This window comes from Neovison vison, chromosome 2 (genome assembly GCF_020171115.1).
Source record: "Neovison vison isolate M4711 chromosome 2, ASM_NN_V1, whole genome shotgun sequence".
Lineage (NCBI taxonomy): Eukaryota > Metazoa > Chordata > Mammalia > Carnivora > Mustelidae > Neogale > Neogale vison.
Window position 1 is genome coordinate 179,656,601 of NC_058092.1, and position 25,308 is coordinate 179,681,908.

Consider the following 25,308-nt stretch of genomic DNA (forward strand, 5'->3'; position numbering starts at 1 on the left):
TATCATGGAGGACAAGGGGTGTTAGAGAGGAGAAGGGATTTGGGGTAAATTGGAAGGGGAGGTGAATCACGAGAGACTATGGACTCTGAAAAACAATCTGAGGGGTTTGAAGTGGTGGGGGGGTGGGAGGTTGGGGTACCAGGTGGTGGGTATTATAGAGGGCACAGATTGCATGGAGCACTGGGTGTGGTGAAAAAATAATGAATACTGTTTTTCTAAAAATAAATACGTTGAAAAAAAAAAAGACATTGTTTCATTGTCTTCTAGACAATATAGGTTCTGATGACTCTTTTGGCTTATTATCTTTGTTCTTCAGAAAATAATGTGCTTTTGACCTTTGTTGCTTTTAAGATTTTTTTTAGACATTGTTTTTCAGCAATTTGATTTTCATATGCTTGTATAATTTTCTTTGGTTCTCACAATTGAAAATATTTTAAGCTCCTTGGGTCATGGGTTTATAGATTTCATCATATTTGAAAATTTTTAATCCATTATTTCTTAAAAAATTTTTTACCATGTCATCTCTCTTTTTTTTTCCATTGCATGTATGTGACATTACCTAATAATATAGTATAAATCTTTATGTCTCTGTTCCTCCTATTTAAGTCTTTTGTATTTCTTCAATTAAAAAAATTTTATTTCATTATGTTCACTGATTTGTTGTTCTTTAAACTAAAATCCATGTCATCTAGTTCAGGGAATTGTTTATTTCAAATATTATATTTTTTATCTTTAAGAGTCAGAGTAGGTGGCTTTTTAATTCTTTTATTGCTATACTCATTACTTGAATGTTCCTTTTGAAGTAGCAAGCATTGAGCATATTGTTGGCACCTTTGTCTATGAACTTTATCATCTCTTTCATTTTGTTTATGCTTTTATTGACTGATTTTTCTCCTGGTCACAAGTAATATTTTCCTATTTCTTCACAAATCTATTATATTTTTATAGGAAGCTGGCAATTATAAATTTTATATATTTTTACTGCTTTTCTCTATACCTTTTATATGTTATGTTTTATCCTGGAGAATTATTATTGGATCGGTGGATTTTCTTTCTTTCTTTCTTTCTTTTTTTGACGGCTTGATGTTTATGGTCCTTTTGAGAGAAGGGGGTCCAGAGGAGTTTCTATTTGAGGGCTAGTTTTGTCTGGTTAATAAAGTATGGTGCTTCTGGGATAGATAGCAAAAGACCTTTGCATTTATCATGGCCTATCTACTCTGTGTATTGGGAATTTGAATTATTCCCTATAATTTGTGTGTTTGGGAAATATTTTAGTTTGCAGGATCCAGTGATTTTCTTTCTTTCCTTGAAGTTCACCTTTGCTAGGATTTGTGGATTTTTACCATATCTGTGCTTGTGTTGTTATTCAGCCAGAGATTTATGGTGTCCCCTGTATCAGATTCTGTAATTTATTGTTTTCTCTGTGTAGCTCTACATCTCTGTTATTCTGCTCTGTTTACTCTAGCTGTCATTGCTTTTCCAAACTCAAATGTGTTCTACTTTGGCTTCCTCATTCCTGTGGTGTAGTTTACAATTGCCACATGTAGAAGCTATGGTGAAGGTAGGGCTCATCTTGTTTGTTTTTGTGTTCTTACATTCTCAGTCCTACACTAACTGGTGTTCAAAATAGGAACACGTTGTTTCATATATATTTTTTCAAATTGATCCCTGTTATTCCTTCTAATTTACAGGCAGTGTGATTTTTGCATTTTAGATGGGTACACAAAGATCTCTCTGGATGAGACACAGACACTGGGAAAAGGATCCCAACTAATGGAAAACTGAGCTTTTAAAATAAATAATTAAAGAAGTACTAGGCTTCTTTAGCCTCATTGCCTTCATGAGTTCAGAATGCATAGCATATCAGAGCCTGGGTTCTACTCCCATCTGTCCATCTGAGTTCTAAGGAACAGATGTCTTCTATAGTCAGAGGGAGGCCAGAGATGTGCAATTCCAGTTCACAATGTGACAATTCAGTGTCTGGAATGACTATATCAGCATTTATTCTGGTGAAGCAATAACTCTCCACTATTTGATCAGGGGCTCCATTTTAAGGATTGTGACTGACTGAGAATCAATTGCCTTAAGCACTGGATTTTAGTTATTTTCCCTGGGGCTTTGAAAGAGACTAACTTCTTATCTAAAAGGCAAGTCTATAGGGGATTAGCTTTGGACAAATGACCTTGAAATACAAGAATTTTGTAACTTATTTAGAACTAGATGGAGTTTCCAGAATCCTAACATAGGCTGTATCTATCCTGAAGGATAAAAATAGCCTAGTTTTTAAGAATTACTATTGCACCAATTATTTATTATACTGAATAAATATGTAATTATATATATATATAATTTATATATATAATTATAATTTCTATATACTTTCTAAAGAAATTTGTTTTGTTTCTGAATTCCCATTTTATTATTATTTATTGCTGCATAACATTTTGAACCCAACATTAATACCTTAAAACAGCAAAAATTTGCTAACAGTTTCTGAGAATAGGAAATCCCAAAACACTTAGTTTGGCGGTTCTGGCTCATGATTTCTCATGAAGTTGAAGTCTAACTGTTGGCTGGAGTTTCAATAACTTGAGGTTTGACTCATGGTTGTAAGCAGCAGATTTCAGCTCCCTGTCACCTTGTTTTTAAAGATTTTTATTTATTTATTTGATAGACAGAGAGAGATCACAAGTAGGCAGAGAGGCAGGCAGAGAGAGAGGGGGAAGCAGGCTTCCCGCTGAGCAGAGAGCCCGATGTGGGGCTCGATCTCAGGACCCTGAGATCATGACCTGAGCTGAAGGCAGAGGCTTAAACCACTGAGCCACCCAGGCGCCCCCCTGTCACCTTTTTTGATCAGATGGTAGACATCTATCCTCTCACCGTGTCTTAACTTGGTGAAAGAGAGCTCTCTGGGGTCTCCTTTATGAGGTCATTAATCCTATTCAGAAGGGCTCCTCCCTCATGACTTAATTACCTCCCAAAGGCCCCATCTCCAAATTCCATTACACTGGCAATTAGTTTTCAGCATATGAATTTTGGGAGGACATATTTAGTCTATAGCATTCCAACCTGGGCCCTTCCAAAATTCGGTCCTTTTTGCATACAAAGTTCATTTGTTCCATCCCAAAAGACCCCAAAGTCTTAACTCAGTCCAACACTAACTTTAAAGTCTATGTCCAAGGTCTCATGTAAATATCATGTAAATCAGATTTGGGTCAAACTCAAGGTATGAGTCATTCTGAGGCCAACTCTTCTCTAGCTGTGAAATTGTGAGACCAAACGTGTTATGTGATTCTAAGATACAACACTGAAGCAGGGATAGTGTAGGCATTCCGTTTCAAAAGGGAGACATAGGAAAGAAGTAAGGAGGGACAGGTCCCAAATAAACCCAAAACCTAATGGAGTCAATTATCATATGGTTTCACTTATTTGTGGAGCATAACAAATAGCATGGAGGACAAGGGGCGTTAGAGAGGAGTAGGGAATTTGGGTAAATTGGAAGGGGAGGTGAACCATGAGAGACTATGGACTCTGAAAAACAGTCTGAGGGGTTTGAAGTGGCGGGGGGGTGGGAGGTTGGGGTACCGGGTGGTGGGTATTATAGAGGGCACGGCTTGCATGGAGCACTGGGTGTGGTGAAAAAATAATGAATACTGTTTTTCTGAAAATAAATAAATTGGAAAAAAAAATTAAAAAAAATTAAAAAAAAAAAAAAACAACCTAATGGAAAAAAGTACACTGGAACTTAAGTTTGAGAATATTCCTCTTTGGCTTCATGCTCTGTTTTCCAGGCCCAGTGGGGTAGTAAGTCACCCCCATGGCTCTGTGGGACAACCTCCTACAGCTTTACTGGGGCCCCACCCCTGATGTAGTTCTCAGCAACCTGAGAACTGTGGCCCTCCCAGTTTGTGGTACCAGACCTGGGCTCTGCCATGCATCCTTATCCTTTAAAACCTAGGTGCATCAAGTCTTTTGGGCCTGTGATGGGAGTGGCATTCTTGATCTCTGAATCATTTCCAGGCCATTCTTCCATTATAGTTGTTTATCCATTATCTTGGGGTATTTGTACATTATATTGAACAATATCTCCTGGCTTCTGTTTAGATGGCTGAATCATACTAATCATACTAATCTTAACAAGTGGTCACATGGCTTCACATTTAGTGTCCTCACATTTTGCAATTTCGATAGGCTGAGAATTATCCAAATCTTATACTCCTTAATGCTCAATAATTCCATCTATAAGTAATTTCCCTCTTCTCACATTTTAACATATCAGTCAGAGAAAACCAAGGTGCATCTTTAACACTTTTTTTAGAAATTTCATGCAAATACTGCATGCTTTCACTTATATGAGTTATCTAAATTAAGTAGACTCACACAAACAGAAAGTAGAATGGATTAAGATGGGACGCCTGGGTGGCTCAGTTGGTTAAGCGGCTGCCTTCGGCTTGGGTCATGATCCCAGCGTCCTGGGATCGAGTCCCGCATCGGGCTCCTTGCTCGGCAGGGCGCCTGCTTCTCCCTCTGTCTCTGCCTGCCATTCTGTCTGCCTGTGCTCGCTCTCTCTCCCTCTCTCTCTGACAAATAAATAAAATCTTAAAAAAAAAAAAAAGATGTGGTACACACACATAGAAATATTACTCAGTCATTAAAAAGAGTGAGATCTTGCCATTTGCAACAATACAGTTGGAGCTAGAGAGTATTATGCTAAGCAAAATAAGTTGGTCAGAGAAAGATAAATACCATATGATTTCACTCATATGTGAAATTTGAGAAGCAAAACGAACATTCATAGAGGTAAAAAAGAGAGAGAAATCAAACTATAGGGAACAAACTGATGGTTCCCAGAGGGGTGATGGGGGGGTGGAGTTTGAGTTAAATAGGTGATGGGGATTAAGGAGGGCACTTGTTGTGATGATCACCAGGTGTTGTATGGAAATGTTGAATCACTAAATTACACACCTGAAACTAATATTACACTGTATATTAACTGGAATTTAAATAAAAACTTAAAAAGAAGAATGGTGGTTGGGAGGTACAAGGGTTAAGGGGAACTGTGCAGTTGGTACTCAATGGGTGTAGAGTTTGTTATGTAAGATCTGATACAATATTGCATTTATACTTAACTATGTATCATGTTATGTGTTTTTTTTAACCACAATTTTTTTTTTAGCAAAAGAAAAAGACCTTTAGTAGATTGAACAAGATAATATGTGATGGGACTAAGATTCACCAATGTGATTTTTTATTCTAAGACTACTGCTCTTTCAGTGTTATTATTGCTGCTTCCCATGACACTGTGCCCAATACTAATGACTTACTACTATAAAATAGTAAGTTTTCAAAATAAACATTGTTATCTTTTTACAAGAATATCAACATACTAAAGTAAGATTAAAGAAATTGTGGAGAGAAACATGCAGCTTCTTAGGCCAGCAGAGGTGTTAGAATGAAAACTAGCAATTAGACTCAATTTTAGTATTTTTAGTATTTGTCTTAAAATAGCCATCAAAGGCACATACTTGCTTAGGGGCAGTTTGAAAACTAAACATGCCTATCATGCAGAAAATTACGGTAAGAAGCCAAAAATTGTTTGGCTGTTTTATACACATACTATAAAGTTAGATAACTATACCAGAGTTTAATTAGATTGGGTGTTGCTAATATAGTAACACAGAATATAACCACAATAGGTAAATGATTTAAGATCTGATTTTATACCAAAAAGGCAAAAAAAAAAGAGGGAATGTAAACACCCACAACCAGGGTCTCAATTTTTGTGCTCACTTAGATCAAAAAGATTTATTATTTATTTTATACAGTTTGCCTCATGTGTGAATGCTATTTATATGTGTGTGCGCGTGCGCTCCTGTGTGTGTGTGTGTGTGTGTGTGTGTGTGCATATGCATATCTCTTAATAATATTGCTATCTTTTCCTAATTGAATTTCTTATGCAGGTACCTTTAAGATTGAGTATGAAATATGGAATCAGTAGTCACTGGGTGAAAGATAAGATCTTGGATATTAAACTAAGCACTATAATTTAGATACTTAATTCTGTACTCTCCCTGAGTTTTGTTAGGTAAAGGCACAACACTGAAAACCATTTTTTGTTTTTCACTTTTGTCTCGTTTGTTGTTATTTTGTATGTTTTATTGCTAAGTGCCTACCAAGATTTTTGTTCCATTAATATTTTGTCTGTTCTCTTAGTAATTTTGTAGAATTCTTTATATTACATGGGTGCCATTTTCTTATATATGTCTGACCAATATTCCTTCCCAAGCTTTGACTTGGATTTTTTGTAAATACAAAATTTTTATAAACATAAGTTTTGATAAATGTAGGTTTTTAATTTTAATAAAAATCAACTTACTATCTTAAAAAAATAATTTGCTAAATTTTGTGCCCTATTCAAGAAATCTTTGCCTATTCCAAGTCATACAGACTTGATTTAGTGAGGGGGTGCTATTTCTGGGCTCTCTGGTATAACGTCTGTCATTATACCAATACTTATTATTTTATATACAATATATTTTAATGAATATTGCTGTTAAATAGTATGAATGCATAGTATTAGTTTATACTATGAATAGTATAAATTCTCTAGGTTTGCTTTTCAGTGTTGCCTTTCACTTCCATAAGGTTTAGGAAAAAGTTGCTAATTTCAAGAAAAATTTCCTACCAGGATTTTGATTAGAATTATATAAAATTTATTCAATAATTTTAGGAGCCTTGATGTCTTAGCAATTCTTGATCTTGTGAAGTATAATCATAGTACCCCCTTCTGTTTATTTAGGTCTTCTTTAATTTCTCTTAGTGATATTTTGCAGTTTTCATTGCATGAGTCTTACATATTTTTCATTATTTGAATTCTGAATAACAATTGCTGTTTGGTATTATATATAGTATAAGATATTTTTAAATTTCATGCCACAATTATTACCTGCTAATACATAAAAATTGATTTATTTATGTATATTGCTGTTGTAAACAACTTTGCTAAATTCATATATTAATTTAAGTAGTTCATAAGTAGATTTTCTAGCTGTACAATTACATTAACAATGAATGTTGTTAGTTTTAATTATTCCTTTCAACTTTTTCTGTCTTGGTTCTACCTGTCTTATTGCAATGGTTAGAACTTCCAGCTGAAAGGCTTGCAACTTTAGCATTTTTTTAAAAGATTTTATTTATTTATTGGAAAAAGAGAGAGAGGGAGAGAGAGGAGTAAGACTTCGAGGAGGGGCAGAGGAACAAGCAGAATCCCTGCTGAGCTGGAAGATCTGATCTGAGCCTAAGTCAGAGTCTTAACCAACTGAGTCACCCAGGCACCCCAACATACTGATTATTTTGAATCAAAAATCAAAGTTATTTTAGAATTAGCTGGTGCAAATACATTGACCTCGTGTGTCCTCTTGAAAGCTGGAGATAATCTTTCATGTGAAAGATATCCTAGGGCCAAAACGGCTGTAAAATAAACCATGTTAAACTAACACTTATCTTTCTCGTTACTTCTTCACCATTTACTACTTATAGGACAAATCCTTCTGTATTGTTAATTCTTCACAAATTTATTGTTTCTTTGTCTAAAAGACATAAAAGCTTCCAAGGTGGTCACTTCTTTGGGTTTTTATTCTCTTGTGAAGTATTCCAGGTACATGTAAAAATTCAATAAAATTTGTATGCTTTTCTTCTGTTTTCTTCTGTAATCTATCTTATGTAAGTCTAATTCTTAGGCCTGGCCAGATATCCAATATGAGTAGAGAATGTTTCCTCCCCTACAAGTACAATGTTAACATGAGAAAGGGATAGTGGAACTCCTGTTCTATTCCTGACCTTAGTGGAAAAGTATTTAAAACATCAACATTATGTGGTCACCTAGGTGGCTCAATGGGTTAAGACTCTGCTTTTGGCTCAGGTCATGATCCTGGGGTCTTGGGATGGAGCCCCACATCCATTGGACTCCCTGCTCAGTGGGGAGCCTGCTTCTGCCTCTGCCTCTGCCACTCCCCCTGCTTTTGCTTTCTAGCTGTCTCTCAAATAAACTAATAAAATCTTTTAAATAAAAATCAACATCATTCTTGATGTTAACTGGAGGGTTTTAATACCCTTAAACCAAGAAACTTAAGAAAGTTTCTTTTCCTAATTTTTCAGAAATTTAAAAAATAAAAGTGACTTCAATTTCAAAAACTTAATTTTTAATATCCTAAGATGAACATTTGAATTTCTGCTTTATTTTATTAATGTTGTGGGATTAACTTTTTTTGTTTGATTCTTTTTTTTTTTTAATTTTTTTTGTGCTTTGCTTTTGATATTTTTAGTGCTTTCTCTTTGAGTTAGCTCAAGTTATCTTTTTGTGTATGTCCAGTCTGCTATTAAACTCAATTAATTCTAAATATCAGAAATTTTATAAATTTTAAATATCTTCTGGAATTCTCCATCTTTTTATCCATTTTTAATCTTTCCCTCTATTCTCTTTAACATATTAGTGAGAACTATTTTGATGTTACATTTGCATCCTCTTTGCATGTGTACAAAGAAGTATATATAAGGGAAAACTACTCAGCCATCAAAAAATGAAATCTTCGGGGCGCCTGGGTGGCTCAGTGGGTTAAGCCACTGCCTTCGGCTCAGGTCATGATCTCAGGGTCCTGGGATCGAGTCCCGCATCGGGCTCTCTGCTTGGCAGGGAGCCTGCTTCCTCCTCTCTCTCTCTCTCTGCCTGCCTCTCTGCCTACTTGTGATCTCTCTCTGTCAAATAAATAAATAAAATCTTTAAAAAAAATGAAATCTTGTCATTTGCAGTAACATGGATAGAACTAGAAAATGTTATGCTAAGTGAAATAAGTCAATCAGAGAAAGACAATTATCATATGATCTCAATTGTACATGGAATTTTAAAAACAAGACAGAGGATCATAGGGGCAGAGAGGAAAAATGAAGAGGAAACCAGAGATGGAAACAAACCATAAGAAGTTCTTAATCTCAGGAAATAAACTGAGGGTTGATGGAGGGAAAGAGGGAGAAGGAATAGGGTAGCTGAGGGATGGACATTAAGGAGGGCACATGATGTAATGAACACTGGGTACTATTATATAAGACTGATGAACTGCTGAACTCTACATATGACACTGATAATACAGTTTATGATAATTAATTGAATTTAAATTTGAAAAATTTAATTGAAGGGAAAAATATGATTTGCAACATCTTTGGAATGTTTTAGACGATGCGGTGAGAGAATGGTCCGTTATTACTTGTCAAATTATAATTAGAAGTGGATTCCCTTTTGATACTTTAATCTAATACACTGGTTTTATTTAAATACGTAAAGTAATAGACATTATTGTGACCCCACATTATAGAGACCCCACATTAAAGAGACTTACATGATTCTATTTAATTCATTTTATCATTGTTTTGAAATAAAATAACATTGTCTCAACATAACATGAGTATACTGATACAAAAATGTAAGCTGATTGATTCTGAAATTATCATCTCTTACAGCCATAGCAACTATTTTGAGCACAATATTTATCCATATTTTAGTGTAAAAATTCAGTTTAAAACTTACTAGGAGTATTGGAATTATTAATACCTATTTCTTTTCCTTACAGAGAAAAATCTGCCTAGCATCAGCATGAACACATGCATCCTCCAAAGTGAGCAAAATCTCCAATTTGAAAGAACTCAACACATACTAAGGCTACAGGAGATTAAACTCAACATATACAATAGAGTAATTGTCTATTTAGACATGCAATAGTTAAATGTCAAGAAATATATATAAGAAAAAAGATATAAAATATTGAAGTAAGTGAAAATAGGACTAATAAGTTAACTTAAAAGTAAAGAAAGAATTAGATAAAAATTTTATATGGACAGTGTACAATTTACTGACATATGAAAAGAAAGTGTTAGATAACCTGACAAATAGTCCCCTTTAACTTTCCTTTTCCCAAGCCACTTAAATTATTTCTTAAAAAATGTACATATGGGGGCGCCTGGGTGGCTCAGTGTGTTAAAGCCTCTGCCTTTGGCTCAGGTCATGATCCCAGTGTCCTGGGATCGAGCCCCGCATCGGGCTCTCTGCTAAGTGGGGAGCCTGCTTCCTCCTCTCTCTCTGCCTGTCTCTTTGCCTACTTGGGATCTCTATCTGTCAAATTAATAAATAAAATCTTTTAAAAAACTACACATGATTTAAGCATATTTTTGTGTGGTAATGTACATCTGTACATCTTATGATGAATGGATATAAAGGTAGATCCTTATCTGTGGGTTTAAAGTCAAGGAAAACAACAATGTCCTTTCACATCAAATCATCATCTCTGTCAGATAATTTATTTGTCAATAGTAAGTGGGATATAAATTATCTCTGTTCATTGGGGTGAGTTTAATTCTTAGTCCAAGAGTTTCTTTTTTCTTAGGAAACATCCAGCAAAAACTGGAAATTAAATAGCAAGTTATTTTCTTATTTTTCCTTACCATGTTTCACTTTCCTAATAAGTTCATCTATTTATTTCACTTTCTCCTTTGGTGCTATAGGTCACCCACACCATTATTTCAGAGAGTGTTTTTGTGGAAATGAGACTTTCTCTGGTCTTTTTGTATTCAATCATTCAGAATTCTAGAATTCAATCATTCAGAACAAAAAGTAAAAGTATTATTAAAATCATATATTACCAATAAATGAAAACATTTGGTAAATTAGAAAATAAATTCACACTGTATAAAAAGTATTATTTTCAGCTACTTAAAATTTGTCAGGGGTTTAGATCTAGTAATTAGTTTATCAAGGAACAAAAACTCATCCTTACCCTTTATAAAGGTGCTTTATGTTAAGAACAGCTTAAAAATTATCTAAATGAATTTCAGATAATTCATTCCTTATAAAGAACTTTCCTGAGTAACAGTAAATTGTAATAGGAAAACATTTGCAGCACTTCTTACCTCAAATATCCATGAAGCAACTATCACATGACAAGTCTTCTTCCAGGCACCTAGTATTTATCAGGAGACAACCATTTTTGCCCTCATAGACCTTATTTGCTCTTATGCTTAAGCAATTGTTTACAAGAAATAGTATTTTCTATAAAGATGTATTATTTCTTCATTAATTAATATAAGGCTGATTTTTTCATTAATTGTGTCATAGGAGGTTAATTCTGCTCTTGTGCTCTTCAATAATAAACTCTTGAAAACCACTACACCAGGTGATAAATTATCTCCTTTATTAACTTAGTAATATGCGCTTAAGGTTTTTCCATGTCTTTTTATGGCTTGACAGTTCATTTCATTTTAGTGATGAAATATATTCCATTGTCTAGGTGTACCACAATTTATCCATTTACCTATTGAAGGACATTTTGGTTGCTTTCAAGTTTTGGCAATTTAGAATGAATTACTAAAACCATTTTCATGTATGTTTTGTGTGTTTTTGAATTTAAGTATTGGTGAATAGCAAGTAGTACAATTGCTGAATTGTATGGAAGAATGTGCTTAGTTTTGGAAGAAACTTCATTTGTTTGTACCATTTTGCATCATCCATTCTAATAGGTATGTAGTGGTATCTAATTTTAATTTGCATATCCATGATGTCATATGATGTAAAGCATCTTTTCATATGTCTGATTACTATCTGTATATCTTCCTTGATGAGGCTCTGTTAAAAATCTTTGGCCTGATTCTAATTGGGTTGCCTTTTTTTTTTGGTTAAGTTTTCCAGAGTTCTTTGCATAATTTGGATAATCCTCTTTTTTCAGGTATGTCCTTTTTAAAATTTTTTTTAAGATTTTATTTATTTGACAGACAGAGATCACAAGTAGGCAGAAATATAGGCAGAGAGAGAGAGAGAGAGAGAGCAGGATCCCTGCTGAGCAGAGAGCCTGATGTGGGGCTCGATCCTAGGACCATGAGATCATGACCTGAGCTGAAGCCAGAGACTCAACCCACTGAGCCACCCAGGCACCCCAAGATATGTCTTTTATAAATATTTTCTCTTAGTCTTTGGCTTGACTTCTTTTTCTCTTGACATTGTTTTTCAAAGGACAGTTTTTAATTTTTTTTTCCCAATTTATTTATTTTCAGAAAAACAGTATTCATTATTTTTTCACCACACCCAGTGCTCCATGCAAGCTGTGCCCTCTATAATACCCACCACCTGGTACCCCAACCTCCCACCCCCCCGCCACTTCAAACCCCTCAGACTGTTTTTCAGAGTCCATAGTCTCTCATGGTTCACCTCCCCTTCCAATTTACCCAAATTCCCTACTACTCTCTAACGCCCCTTGTCCTCCATGCTATTGGTTATGCTCCACAAATGAGTGAAACCATATGATAATTGACTCTCTCTGCTTGACTGATTTCACTCAGCATAATCTCTTCCAGTCCTGTCCATGTTGCTACAAAAGTTGGATATTCGTCCTTTCTGATGGAGGCATAATACTCCATAGTGTATATGGACCACATCTTCCTTATCCATTCATTCGTTGAAGGGCATCTTGGTTCTTTCCATAGTTTGGCGACTGTGGCCATTGCTGCTATAAACATTGGGGTACAGATGGCCCTTCTTTTCACGACATCTGTATCTTTGGGGTAAATACCCAGGAGTGCAATTGCAGTTTTTACTTTTAATGAAGTTTAACATCATTTATTTCTTTCATGGATCTAGTCTTTGGTATTGCATCTAAAAAGACATTATCATGCCCCAAATCATCTGTTTTTCTGCTATGTAAACTTCTAGTAGTTTTATAGCTTTGTGTTTTACATTTATGTCATGATTCATTTTGAGTTAGTTTTGGTGAAGGTAGTAAAGATCTGTGACTGGCTAGATTCATTATTTTGCATATGGATGTCAACTTTTTCCAGAAACATTTGTTAAAGAAACCATTTTTTGCTCCATTGAATTGCCTTTGCTCCTTTGTCAGAGAGCACTTGATTATACTTACTGGGGTTTATTTCTGGGCTTTCTATTCTGTTTCATTGATCTTGTCTGTTGTACAAATACCACATTATCTTGATTACTGTAATTTGAAAGTTACTTACCAACATGTAAGGTTTTTAAAATTTTTTTTTAATTTTTTGAGAGATTGTATTTATTTGGTAGAGAAAGAGAGAGATAGGACAAGCAGGAGGAGTGGGAAAGGGAGAGGCAGACCCTCCTCTGAACAGGAATCCCTATGTGGGACTAGATCCCAGGACCCTGAGATCATGACCTAAGCTGAGGGCAGACACTTAACAGACTGAGCCACCCCAGCATCCCATAATGAATTTTTAAAATGAATTTCTGGTCAAGTAGGAAAGGGTTCGTGGGAAAGGCCTGGGTGGATGGCCTGGGCTGAGGGTCTGAAGTATTGAGAGAAGTTTAGCAGATGAATCTTAGGTCACCCAGTGAAAACACTGGTTGATTCTTTTCTGTTTGAATTTCTGAAAAATAACAAATAAAAAATTTTTACAGCATTTTTCTTTTGCCACTTATCCTGTTTTATATTCTCATAGTTTTCTGGCTCTGTGGTTTAGTATCTGACATTGATTTATGGAAATTCTCAATTATTATTGTTTCAAATATTTCTTCTGTTCTTTTCTCTCTTGCTTATACTTCTGGTGGTCAGACTGTTCATACGCCATACTTTTTATAGTTATCTCATAGTCCATGGATATTCTATGTTTTTTTTTTAGTCTTTGCTCATTCTCTCTATTTTGTTTTGTTTCATTTTCAGCCAATCTATTGTTATTCCATCTGCAGCTCAGAGTGTCTTTCCTTATCTGTGTCCAGTTGACTAATAAGTCCATCAAAGGCATTCTTCTTTTATGTTTCAGTGATTTTTTTTTTATCTCTAACATTTCTTTTTGGTTCTTTCTTAGAATTTCTATGTGTGTATCTCATTTATCTGTTCTTGCATGCTGTCTAGAGCCCTTAGCCTATTAGTTATAGACATTTTAAATTCCAAGTCTGATAATTCTAACATCCCTGACATATTTTGTTCTGATGCTTGTACTTTCTATTCAAGGTGTGTGTGTGTGTGTGTGTGTGCTATTTTCTTGATTTTTGCTTCTTGGTGTGATGTACCAGGAAGGGGCTGCCGTAAATAAGCCTCAGTAATGTGATAGTGCGGTGTGAGAAGAGGAAAGTGTTGTATAGTCTTATGATTAGCTCTCAGTGTTTTAGTGAGCTGATACCTCCAGATTGTAAACTTCACAACTATTTTTCACTTCTTTACCTTTTAGGTGAGATAGGTTGGCTAGAGTTGGCTGGAGCTGGATATATCCTTTCCCCAGGCTCTGATAATATCCCAGAAGGTTAGGCTCTGGGTAACAACTTTCCCCTGAGGGCTGGCCATGTTAAGAACATGTGCTTTGGCATATTTCAAAATGGTTCCTTCACTCTCCCCCTGTCAGAAGTCCAAAAGTATTTTACTTTGATAGTTGCTATTAGAACCTGGTCAAGCTCCTGGAAGTGTCCTTTGACTTGGTCCCTGGTACTGAGTTTGCAATTTAACAATTACAATTCTGACTTTATTTCCCCAGTGCTGATTCCTGAGACTATTTCCATTCATGATTCTCTGCTCCCATAAACTGTGACTCCTTGTATTTGCTTGTCTCTCCAGTCTCAAAGGCAGCAATTTTTCCTGTGAAGTTCTCTCTCTTCTGAATCCAAGAAAATTTGTTTATTGTTCAGTTTGTTCAACATTTTAGTGGTTAGGACAAAGTGGTAACTTCCAAGTTCCTGACATTCAGAACCAGAAACCCAAGAGTACTTTTAAAGGAGAACTCAATGCAATGTGAGACCATATATTTGTAAAGAAAACTACTTCACTTCATGAAAAGTGCCAGAAGTTCAAATATATTCTAGTATATATGAGAAATCTTTCATTAAACTGTAGTAGTCAATAAATGAAACTCTTCCTGAGGTCAGACTCACTTATCCTCAAAAGAAGCATTTGAGTATGCCTTTGTTTATGCAGTCATTTCAGTAATTTGGTTAACCCAGTTAGATCTTCATTCTTCTGAGTGTTTTATTTTAAATTTCTTATTCATATAATAGAATTATATATTTTGACTTTTTAGTTCATTTATAGACCTAAGCTGAATGATTAAAAAAAGATGGAAATACCAACAATTATGTCTATCATGTTGTGAGTGTGAACTTAGTTATAATTTCTTTGATTTCTAAGAGATATTCATTTCCATAAGTGACTTTTAATCTCATGAAACAAACTGTGGGTTGCTGGGGGGAGGGGGGTTGGGAGAAGGGGGGTAGGTTTATGGACATTTCCTGGTAAAAATAAATTGAGAAGACTTCTTAAAGGCCCAACTTGAAAACAACTGCTAACCCTAAAATTATTAATGATATAATTAATTAAGTATAAAATAGACAAGAGCCCATTTTATTACCGGCAGTTAGGGAAGCATGTCATATACAAACCAAAAATAACAAGGCACTTCTCTAATAATACAGTAGAGGAAAGTTTGATAATAGTTCAAAGGTTTGACTCAAATCCACAGAAAGGACTATATTATGAGAAAATAGGTACAAACTACTTTGACAAATCCCCACGTATACCCCTATAGCTTAGAGCTAGGAGGAAAAATCAAAATTTATACAACTAAAGATCATACTTTGTAGTACTTGCTTTCTTCAGTATGGATTTCCTATACTTCTACATTTCATCAATTCTTTAAAAAAATAGATTTTATTTATTTGTTTCTTTGACAGAGAAAGAGTACATGCATACACATGGGTTAGGGAAGAGGGGCAGAGAGAAAGAGAGATGGACTCTCCATTGAGCAGGGAGCCCAAAGATAGGCTCAGTCCCAGGACCATGAAATCATGACCTGAGCCAAAGGCAGATGATTAACACACTGATCCACCCACGTGTCCCCATCAATTCTTTTCAAGTTGTCCAGGATCTGAATTGAAACATATATTTATGAACATATATTTATGATGTCATATATTACACACAGACATACACACACGTTTTCCTTCAGTCCCTTCTTATCTGGAGTAGCAGAATTTAGAGAGGCATGCAGGAAATTCAGACACAAACTTTTACAATCTATAAGTCAATATTAGTCAACAAGGTCACTTACAAAGATCATCTTTATAAGAATAAATAGATTTGAGAAATTACTCTTGCAAACATTTCTAGAATTTTTTTAAATGCTATAATTCAAAAAAAGAAAAACCTTCATATAAAGCAAAGGAAGAAAGAGTGCAGGGACTTCCAGAAAAATTTTCGCCTACATTCTTAGTAAAAATAAAGCTATTTGAATTTCATATTTAAGGATTCAGATGTTATCATAAAAATAGAATCATCTACCTGATGACCTTGTGTATGGCAATGACTTTTTAGATATGGCACCAAAAGCGTGGTCCATAGGATAATTGATAAGCTCAACTTCATTAAAAACTTCTGTGTGAAAGATAAGGTCAAGAGAATGAGAAGACAAGCTACACACTGGGAGAATATTTATCAAAGACACATCTGATAAAGGATAGTATCAAAATATATAAAGAACCCTTAAAACTCAACAATAAAAAACAAATAACCTAATTAAAAAATAGACCAAAGATCTTAACAGATTTTCCCCAGCAAAGATACACATGACAAATTAGGATATAAAAATGTTTCAAAATAATATGGAATCAATAAAATGCACATTAAAACAATATAATACCACTATATACCTATCAGAATGGCCAAAATCTGGAACAGTGACAACACTAAATACCAGTGAAGATGTGGAGTAACTGGAACTCTCATACAGCTCTGGTGGGAATGCAAAATGGTACTTCCACTTTGAAAGGCTGTTTGGTGATTTTGTACAAAACTAAATTAATTCTGATTGAAGTAATACAGCAATCATACTTCTTGCTATTTACATAAAGAATTTGAATACTTAAGTCTGCACAGAAACCTGCACACAAGTACTTTGATAGCAGTATTATCCAAAATTGCTAGAACTTGGAAACAAATAGGATGTTTTTTGGTAGTAGAAAGTATAAATAAAGTGTGGTACATTCATACTGAATTGTTTATTATTCAGCACTAAAAAGAAATGGGTTATCAGGTTATCTAAAGACACGGGAAAACCCTAAATACAGATAACTAAGTGAAATAAGGCAATCTGAAAAAGTTGCATACTGTATCATTCCAATTATGACTTTTTGAAGAAGGCAAAACTATGGAGACAATTAAAAAGATCAGGGATTGCCAGGGATTTGTGGGTTAGGAAAGATGAATAGGCACAATACAGAGGTTTTTTTTAGCATGTGTATATAATATTCATATCAGCAGAAGAAAATTTTCTGTAAATGAAAATGTTTTAAATCATGTATGGAAATAAAAAAGAAATGAGAATAGAAATAAGTCATAAATTGAGAAATATTTTCCCCAAAGTATTGTAAATAATCAAGAAGTATTATTCTAATATTCTAAACATGGTTGTGCACATATTCTTTCTTAGTTATAGAGTTCACACCTTCTTCTATAAAGAAATTGCCATTCATGATAAAATGCTTACCAACTTTAATATAAAATATGATGTAATTAAGACTTCTGGGAAACACACTACTCCCCTACTTATCTAAATGACAGTTCAAAATCTGATAATCTTCATTCTGCATTCTTTTTGTTTATATTCAGTTTTAAAATGATTATATAACCATTCTTTCTTGATATAAAAACTCTCTATTACAAAAGAAATTATTTGAAATAGCGTACTAGAGATTTATTTTATACGGCATTCACACTAAAATTGGAAGTCAACATATGGTGAAAACATTCTAGGAAAACTTTTTAACTTAATGGAATAGTTATTACAATTTATTGTCTTCTCCATAGTAAAGACAGATTCCAAAATTAGATTTATTTATATAAATGAATTATCCCACAAAGATATTTTATGGAATAAGTGAAAAAAATCAGTCACAGTTATATCTTCTTATTATCTTCTTATATCTGCTCATAAGTATTCTTATTATATCTTCTTATTATTATTCTTAATAAATATCTTCTGATTATTAGCATCTATGTTACCTTAGAATATTCAATATATGTATGTGGAATATATATATGTTTTATATTTGTATTATACATACAAATATATATTTATATCATATATTATAATATATAATACACAAATATACTTATAACAATAAATTATATATTCATACTACATATTGCATATATGTCATATATTATAATACATATTATAATAAAATTATATATTTTATATATTACAAATAATATTTATATTATTCAATGCATATATGTGGAATATATACATATACGTATATACATACACATAACATATTTGAATATATATTATATTTTAATGTATCATATATTATCAACATTTTTTTTTTCTTTGCATTTAGTCTTGTAAATTCAGCTCATCTATCCAGATGAAAAAGACAGGTTGTTTCCTACTTCGGTCACTTAACCTATTATGCCTCTTTAGAGTTTTGTATAATATGCAAATTTGGTGAACATCATAGCAATGCTATTTATGATGATATTGAACTAGGTAGGAATAAAAACAGCATGCCACTAGAGATTTACCTCCAGTCAATACCATACACATTAACTTAAAACCATTTCACTAAGTGATGCTCTATTAACCTGATTGGATGGGTATCTAAGTGTTTCTGCAATTAAAGTTGGAGGACTTGAAATAATTCAAGTCTTCTTTTTTAAATTATATTTCCCCATGGTAGACAAAGTGTTCTAGACTAACTCTTCTTTAAGTTAGTGTTCATATAGTACAGTTCATCCTGATAGTTGCTTAGAGAGGTATGCAGAGGATAGCAACAGAAATGTAATTTTGTAAAAGGTTTTTTTTTTTATTTTCTTTTTTAAGTACAGAGCATCTAATGCTCCTAGTGTCATCCCACTAGGAAGGATCTAACATTTGACTTGTTCATTTTATCTGAGCAATCCTAAATGAGAAATTGGTTCTCATTTCAAATAAATAAATGATGCCATCACAAATGGCAATATTGGGGAAGTTTCTACCTGTCGAGTGCTAAGAAACTTTGACTATAGCCTAGGGCAACAAGAGAGAAGTTCAGGAGTAACACTGGTGGGAATTTCCATCCAGCAATTTGTTGTCAGATGCATTGATGTGAGGCCCCAAATGACTCAGAAACTGCTTGCTCCAATGACAAGAGCAACAAAGCGCTCATTTCCAATTACCGAGGGGTTTTAAAGTGTAAACTGTATTCCTCTTCTGTCAGTTGCTCAGAAACGTGGAAAGGGAAATCAGCAACATTTCAACACTAAATTGTTCAGCGATGTTGGGTGTGTTTGTGCAGTATTCTGGACAGAGTACATTTGGTGAACAAAATGTTAATGTAGCATGTTTGAAATATTGTTGTTTCCTGTGTGATGGATTTTGATTACAATATTAAAATGGTCTTTTTCTGAAATCAGACATTTCACTTAAAGAAATTGTTCAAGTGTTATGTAAGCAAGACTATCCCAACATAGTTTTTAAATTGTGATAAAGGCACTTTTAATATAAATCTTATATCTAGAGAGGAAGCAAATGATAAATCACACATAGGAAAGTGACACATTTAGAAGACACTTTATTTGTTTTTCCTAGCCTAAGAGTTAATTCTGATCTCAGACTTTTATTTTCAATTAATATTTTTACTTATTTATTTATTTACCTTATGAGATGATGTAAGTGTGATTAGAAAGAGTTGAAAGTATTGAGAAAAAAGTTCTATTATATATGAGGGCACTTGATAGTCCACTTTCTCTGGCTTATTTTCCATACGTACTTCTATCTACTCTCCAAATCCCTATTGTTTGCCATTTCCTATTCATTTTGTATGAAAAAATTTCTCACTTAGTAACTCATTTAACATATTTGCCTAAGCTCTGTAAGATTTGAATCAGTAACCCTAACACAATGCTCTTTAACTCTAAAAACTAAATTTTGAATTTTTATTCCTCCTAATGTATGGCAAAGATAAAGAAGAAATAATATGACTCTCATAGTAATAGAAAATAAACACGTCAAAATTTTATCTCAGTAATTAATGAGAAGAGTATCACCAGGAAGTCACTAACAAGCCACAGTAATCCAGTTTTCTAGCCCTGATTTACAGGTGCTGCTCACCATCAGAAACTAAGACCAGATGTCAGAAACTACAAGCACCAAAGAAGCCCCATGACCCAGTCTTCACAGGTTTGGTCCAGTTCAGACACTCTGCTAACCCTCAAGATCATTATCATCTAACTGTAATAATAAACAATATATCTACCAGTGCCATAACAGATCTGACTCTCGGAAGTCATTTAAGAGAAGAAGAGAGGTAGCATTTAAGGGAAGAAAAGAGGTAGCACTTTGAATGGGAGAAATCTCTCCCTTCCACAAAAAAACCCAAGGTCAGCTTGTTTACCAGGCCTTTAATTACTCTAACCCTGTAAAACCCATACCATAAGGCCTAATCAAGGAGAAAGTGCTTTTAGAGCTGCCCTTCTCCATTCTCTGGTCATTGAATAAATTATCTGCTTGCCATCAAGTACTGTTTTGTTATTTGGTTATTTGGGAAATGTTATGAGTAAGGAAAGAAACTACTACTCCAGTAACAGAAGCAGTCAGGAGGTGTGATGACCAGAAAACACTTGAGAAAAGCAGTAAAGAAGGAAGATGACCAGAAACATTTATATACATTTATACATACAGATTTAAAGATTTATTTATTTATTTATTTATTTATTTGACAGACAGAGATCACAAGTAGGCAGAAAGGCAGGCAGAGAGAAGGAGGGAGGCTCCCTGCTGAGCAGAGAGCCGGATGCGGGTCTCCAACCCAGGATGCTGGGAGCATGGTCTGAGCCAAAGGCAGAGGCTTTAACCTACTGAGCCACCCAGGCACTCCTATATTTATATATTTATATAAATAATTGCTGGATTTCATAAGAGGTGTTAATGTCCATCTGGGACATTAAGTGGTATGCCCATTGAATAGCGATCATTTGCATCTCTAACAAGAAAAATCAAATTTAGCATGCAATTTTACTAAGTGTAGAATATTTAATTAAGAGTTAACATTTTCATTTTTCTTCAGATATTTCCTGATTTCCATTTTAATTCATTCTTTGACTCATTGGTCATGTTAGGGGCTGAGAAGTGGGAGATGTTGGTCAAATGGTACAAACTTCCAATTAGAATATGAAAACATTCTGGGGATCTAATGCACAACATTGTGATTATAGTTAAAAGTACTGCACTGTATACTTGAAAATTACTAAGAGAGTAAATCTTAAGTGTCCTCATCATAAAACAGAAATGGTAATTATGTGAGAATGGAGATGTTAACTAGGCTATGGTTATAATCACATTGCGGTAGATAAGAATATTAAATCAACATACTGTACACCTTAAACATACAAGGTGTTATATGTCAGTTATATCTCAGTAAGGCTGGGAAAAATAGAGTTTACAGTGAACTTTACTAAAAACATATATCCAGAATTACACATAACCTTGAGTGGCTGTATCCCTTATGTAACGCTGAAGGAACAGAGCAAGGAAATATATGTGCCCATCTAAGATTCATAATTTTTTCACACAAATAAGGAAACTGATTTTCAGCGAAGTCTTGAATAAGAAGAGGCAAAGCACTGTAATTAGAATCTGTATTTAATTGGCTTGAATTTCTGTGACCTTGCCGGTACGTGTAACTGAATGCTAAGCAACTTCTCAGTGGAAAATAAGGATTGGAGTAATTTTTCCATGTAGAGGAGAAATGTTTGCAAATTCATTTATTTTTTTAAGATTTATTTATTTATTAGAGAGAGAGAGAGAAAGAGAGAGCGGTGGGGGAGGAGCAAAAGGAGAAGGAGAGAGAGAATCTCAAGCAGACTCCACATCTAGGGCAGTGCCCTACACAGGGCTCAATCTCACAACCAGAGATCCTGATCAGAGCCAAAATCAAGAGTCAGAGCTTAACTGACTGAGCCATGCAGGTGCCCCTGCAAATTAATTTCTTTTTTTTTTTTAAGATTTAAAGATTGATTTAAGGATTAATTTAAAGATTGTTTATTTGACAGAGAGAGATCACAAGTAGGCAGAGAGAGAGGAGGAAGCAGGCTCCCTGCCAAGCAGAGGGCCGGATTTGGAACTCGATCCCAGGACCCTGAGATCATGACCTGAGCCGAAAGCAGAGGCTTAACCCACTGAGCCACCCAGGTGCCCCTGCAAATTAATTTCTTAATAATTCCTTTCTGTTATAACTATCATTCCTTTACGAAATGATTTTCATCTTTGATCCAGTTCCGGGATATCATCCAGGACACAACATTACATTTAGTAGTACCTTAGGCCCTTCATTTCTCAGGCTTCCCTGATTTCGATGACCTTGACAGTTTCCAGGAGTTCTGGTTAAGTACTTTGTAAAATGTCCTTCTATTAAGATATATCTCATTCTCATGATTAGTCTGGGGTTTGTGGGATTTGGAAGGATCACAGAGTTAAAGGCCATTCTCATCAAATCATATCAAAGTATGTATGTGCAGGCAACTTTCCTGTCACTCTTCTGCTGATCTTGATCACCTGGCTGAGGTAGTGCTTAGCAGGCTTCACTTTATTTATTTATTTATTGTTTATTTTTAAGATTTTATTTATTTATTTGACAGACAGAGAGCACAAGTAGGCAGAGAGGCGGGTGGGGGGAGGGGAAGCAGGCTCCCTGCTGAGCAGAGAGTCCGATGCGGGGCTCAATCCTAGGACCCTGGGATCATGACCTTAGCCAAAGGCAGAGGCTTTAACCCACTGAGCCACCCAGGCTCCCCTGCAGGCTTCATTTTAGAGTGACACCTATTTATACACCTATACACCTACTCATTAATACACTTATTCCCCATTTTCCATTTGGTATTCTTTAGAAAGGAGTCACTACTCATAGCTAACATTTAAGCAGTGGGTAGTGACATTCTACCTTCTTGAGCAGAGTATCTAGATAATATATACGGAATTATTTTACATGGGAGGTCTGCATATTGTCTCACATTTATTATCTATTCAGTAATTTTTCAATAATTTATATCAGCATGGAGGTAACAGGTATTTATTTTGAATTTGGGGCTATATCCTCATACTGATTTAGTTATTTTGTTGTACAAATTGTTCCAGTTTTGTCCATTGAGAGCTCTCTCAGTTGTTTTCTGTGTCCCCTTTCCACACGCTTACCTATGTTTGTTTGCTCCTATGAGCATGTCCTTGCCCCACAATCAACTTGTATACTTCTTCCTCAGACCTGGATTTATTGGAGAATGCTGTTAGAAACCATGATCTTGCTTGTTGCTGTTGGGTTTCTATTTTTTAGTTAACAGAACAAGGAAATATATGTGCATATGAATCCTTTTACAGACATTTATACAGATATTTTTATATGTATAGTAAACTAAATATGAGTTTATATCAGTGTCGAAGCTTTTGATTTTGATCAGTGTCTCCAACTAATCCATCATTGCAGGGATCATTCTAGCGTCTGTCCTTTTTTTATTGGTAAATTCCCAGACAACAACAATAAGTTTGACCCTTACCATTTGCCATACATTTACTTATTTGTTCAATTCCAGTATATGTCAAGAGCAGTATAAGAATTGTAATCCATACCTCTTTGGGATAAAACTTTCCTCAACCACAGTGCAATTAGTGCTTAGGGACACGTATGTTTTATGTCTTTAGTCTCACAAATTCCACTCATTTCCGAAATTACTGTTCCCTTCCATTCCCTCCAGTGAAGATGTTCCACCCATTTGTAAAACAGATTCCTTTGTCACAAGTTGTCTTCCATTGTGAGATTCTCTGATCCTCTAAATGATTTTTTAAATTTTTGTATTTTAGGACTCACTTTTTGTGAATCAAAGTTCAGTGGGTTCTGACTAATGAATAACACCATGTTTCACCTTTACAATTTCATATAAAAGAGTTTTTCATCTTAAAAATTCCATGTGTTTCATTTATTTATCTCCATTCCCAATCCCCTAGCAATCACTTATCTTTCACTATCGTTCTAGGTTTGGCTTTTTCAGAATGTCATGTAGTTGAAATCATGCAGTATGCATCCTTTGCAGACTGGCTTCTTTTATTTAGTAATATGTGTCTTAGAACCATTTATGTCTTTCTGTGTCTCGGTACTTCTTTTTTTTTCCTTCCATCACTGAATGGTTGTACAGTGGCATCACAACTGATCTGTTCCTATTTATAGGGAGGTAAAGGATCTAGCCAGTTTTTGACAGTTTTTGATGCTGCCAGCCTTATTGGTCATGTTTTCGGGGTGGGGGAGTACCAGGTTCCTGAAAGGAAAGGCTAAAAATGGAGGTAGGGCAGTTTGCAAAAGAGAGGGAAAACATTACTTGGTTTAAAATCAAGCTTCACTGAAGCATTAATGCAGATATTTTGATTTTTATTCAACTTTATGCTTTTAAACAGTTTCAGTTATTGTTTTAATTTGGAATAATATTGAGCATTTTTCATAGGTTTTTGGTTGTCTTCATATCATCCTTGATGAGGCTGATATTGAGATCTTTGACCCATTTTTTAATTGAGTTGTTTGTTTTTTAATTGTTGATTTTGAGTATTTTTTATAGATGTTTATAATATCTTCTCCAAGTCTGTAGCTTGTCTTTCAAATGCTTTTTGATAGTATGTATAAATGTATTATTGAAGTATAGTTGACATATGATGTTATATCAGTTTCAGGCATACAGCATAGTGATATGAGAATTTTATACATTATTCCATGCTTATGATGATAAGTATAATTTCCATCTGTCACCACACAATGTTATAACAATAACACTGGGGCACCTGGGAGTCTCAGTTGGTTAAGTGTCTGATTTAATTTTGGCTCAGGTCATGATCTCAGGGTCTTGAGACCAAGCTCTGCATCAGGCTCTATGCTCAGTGTGGAGCCTGCTTTAGAGGTTCTCTCTCTCTCCTTTTGCCCCTTATCTTCCTCCTGCCAACCAACTCTCCCCACACACACTCACTCTCATTCTCTCTCTCTCTCTCTCTCTCTCAAAAATATTGATTATATTCTCAATTCTGGGATTTTCATTTTCATGACTTATTTATTTTGTAACTGGAAGTTTGTACCTTTTAATCCCCTTCCTCTATTTCACCCATCTCCTCACTCACCTCCCCTCTGGCAACCACTGATTTGTTGTCTATATTTAAGAGTCTCTGTTTCTTGTCTATGTCTTCATTTGTTTTGTTTTATAGCATCTTCTCTTTAAAAGAGGAAAAAATTGCCTGAAAACTAACATATTCTCT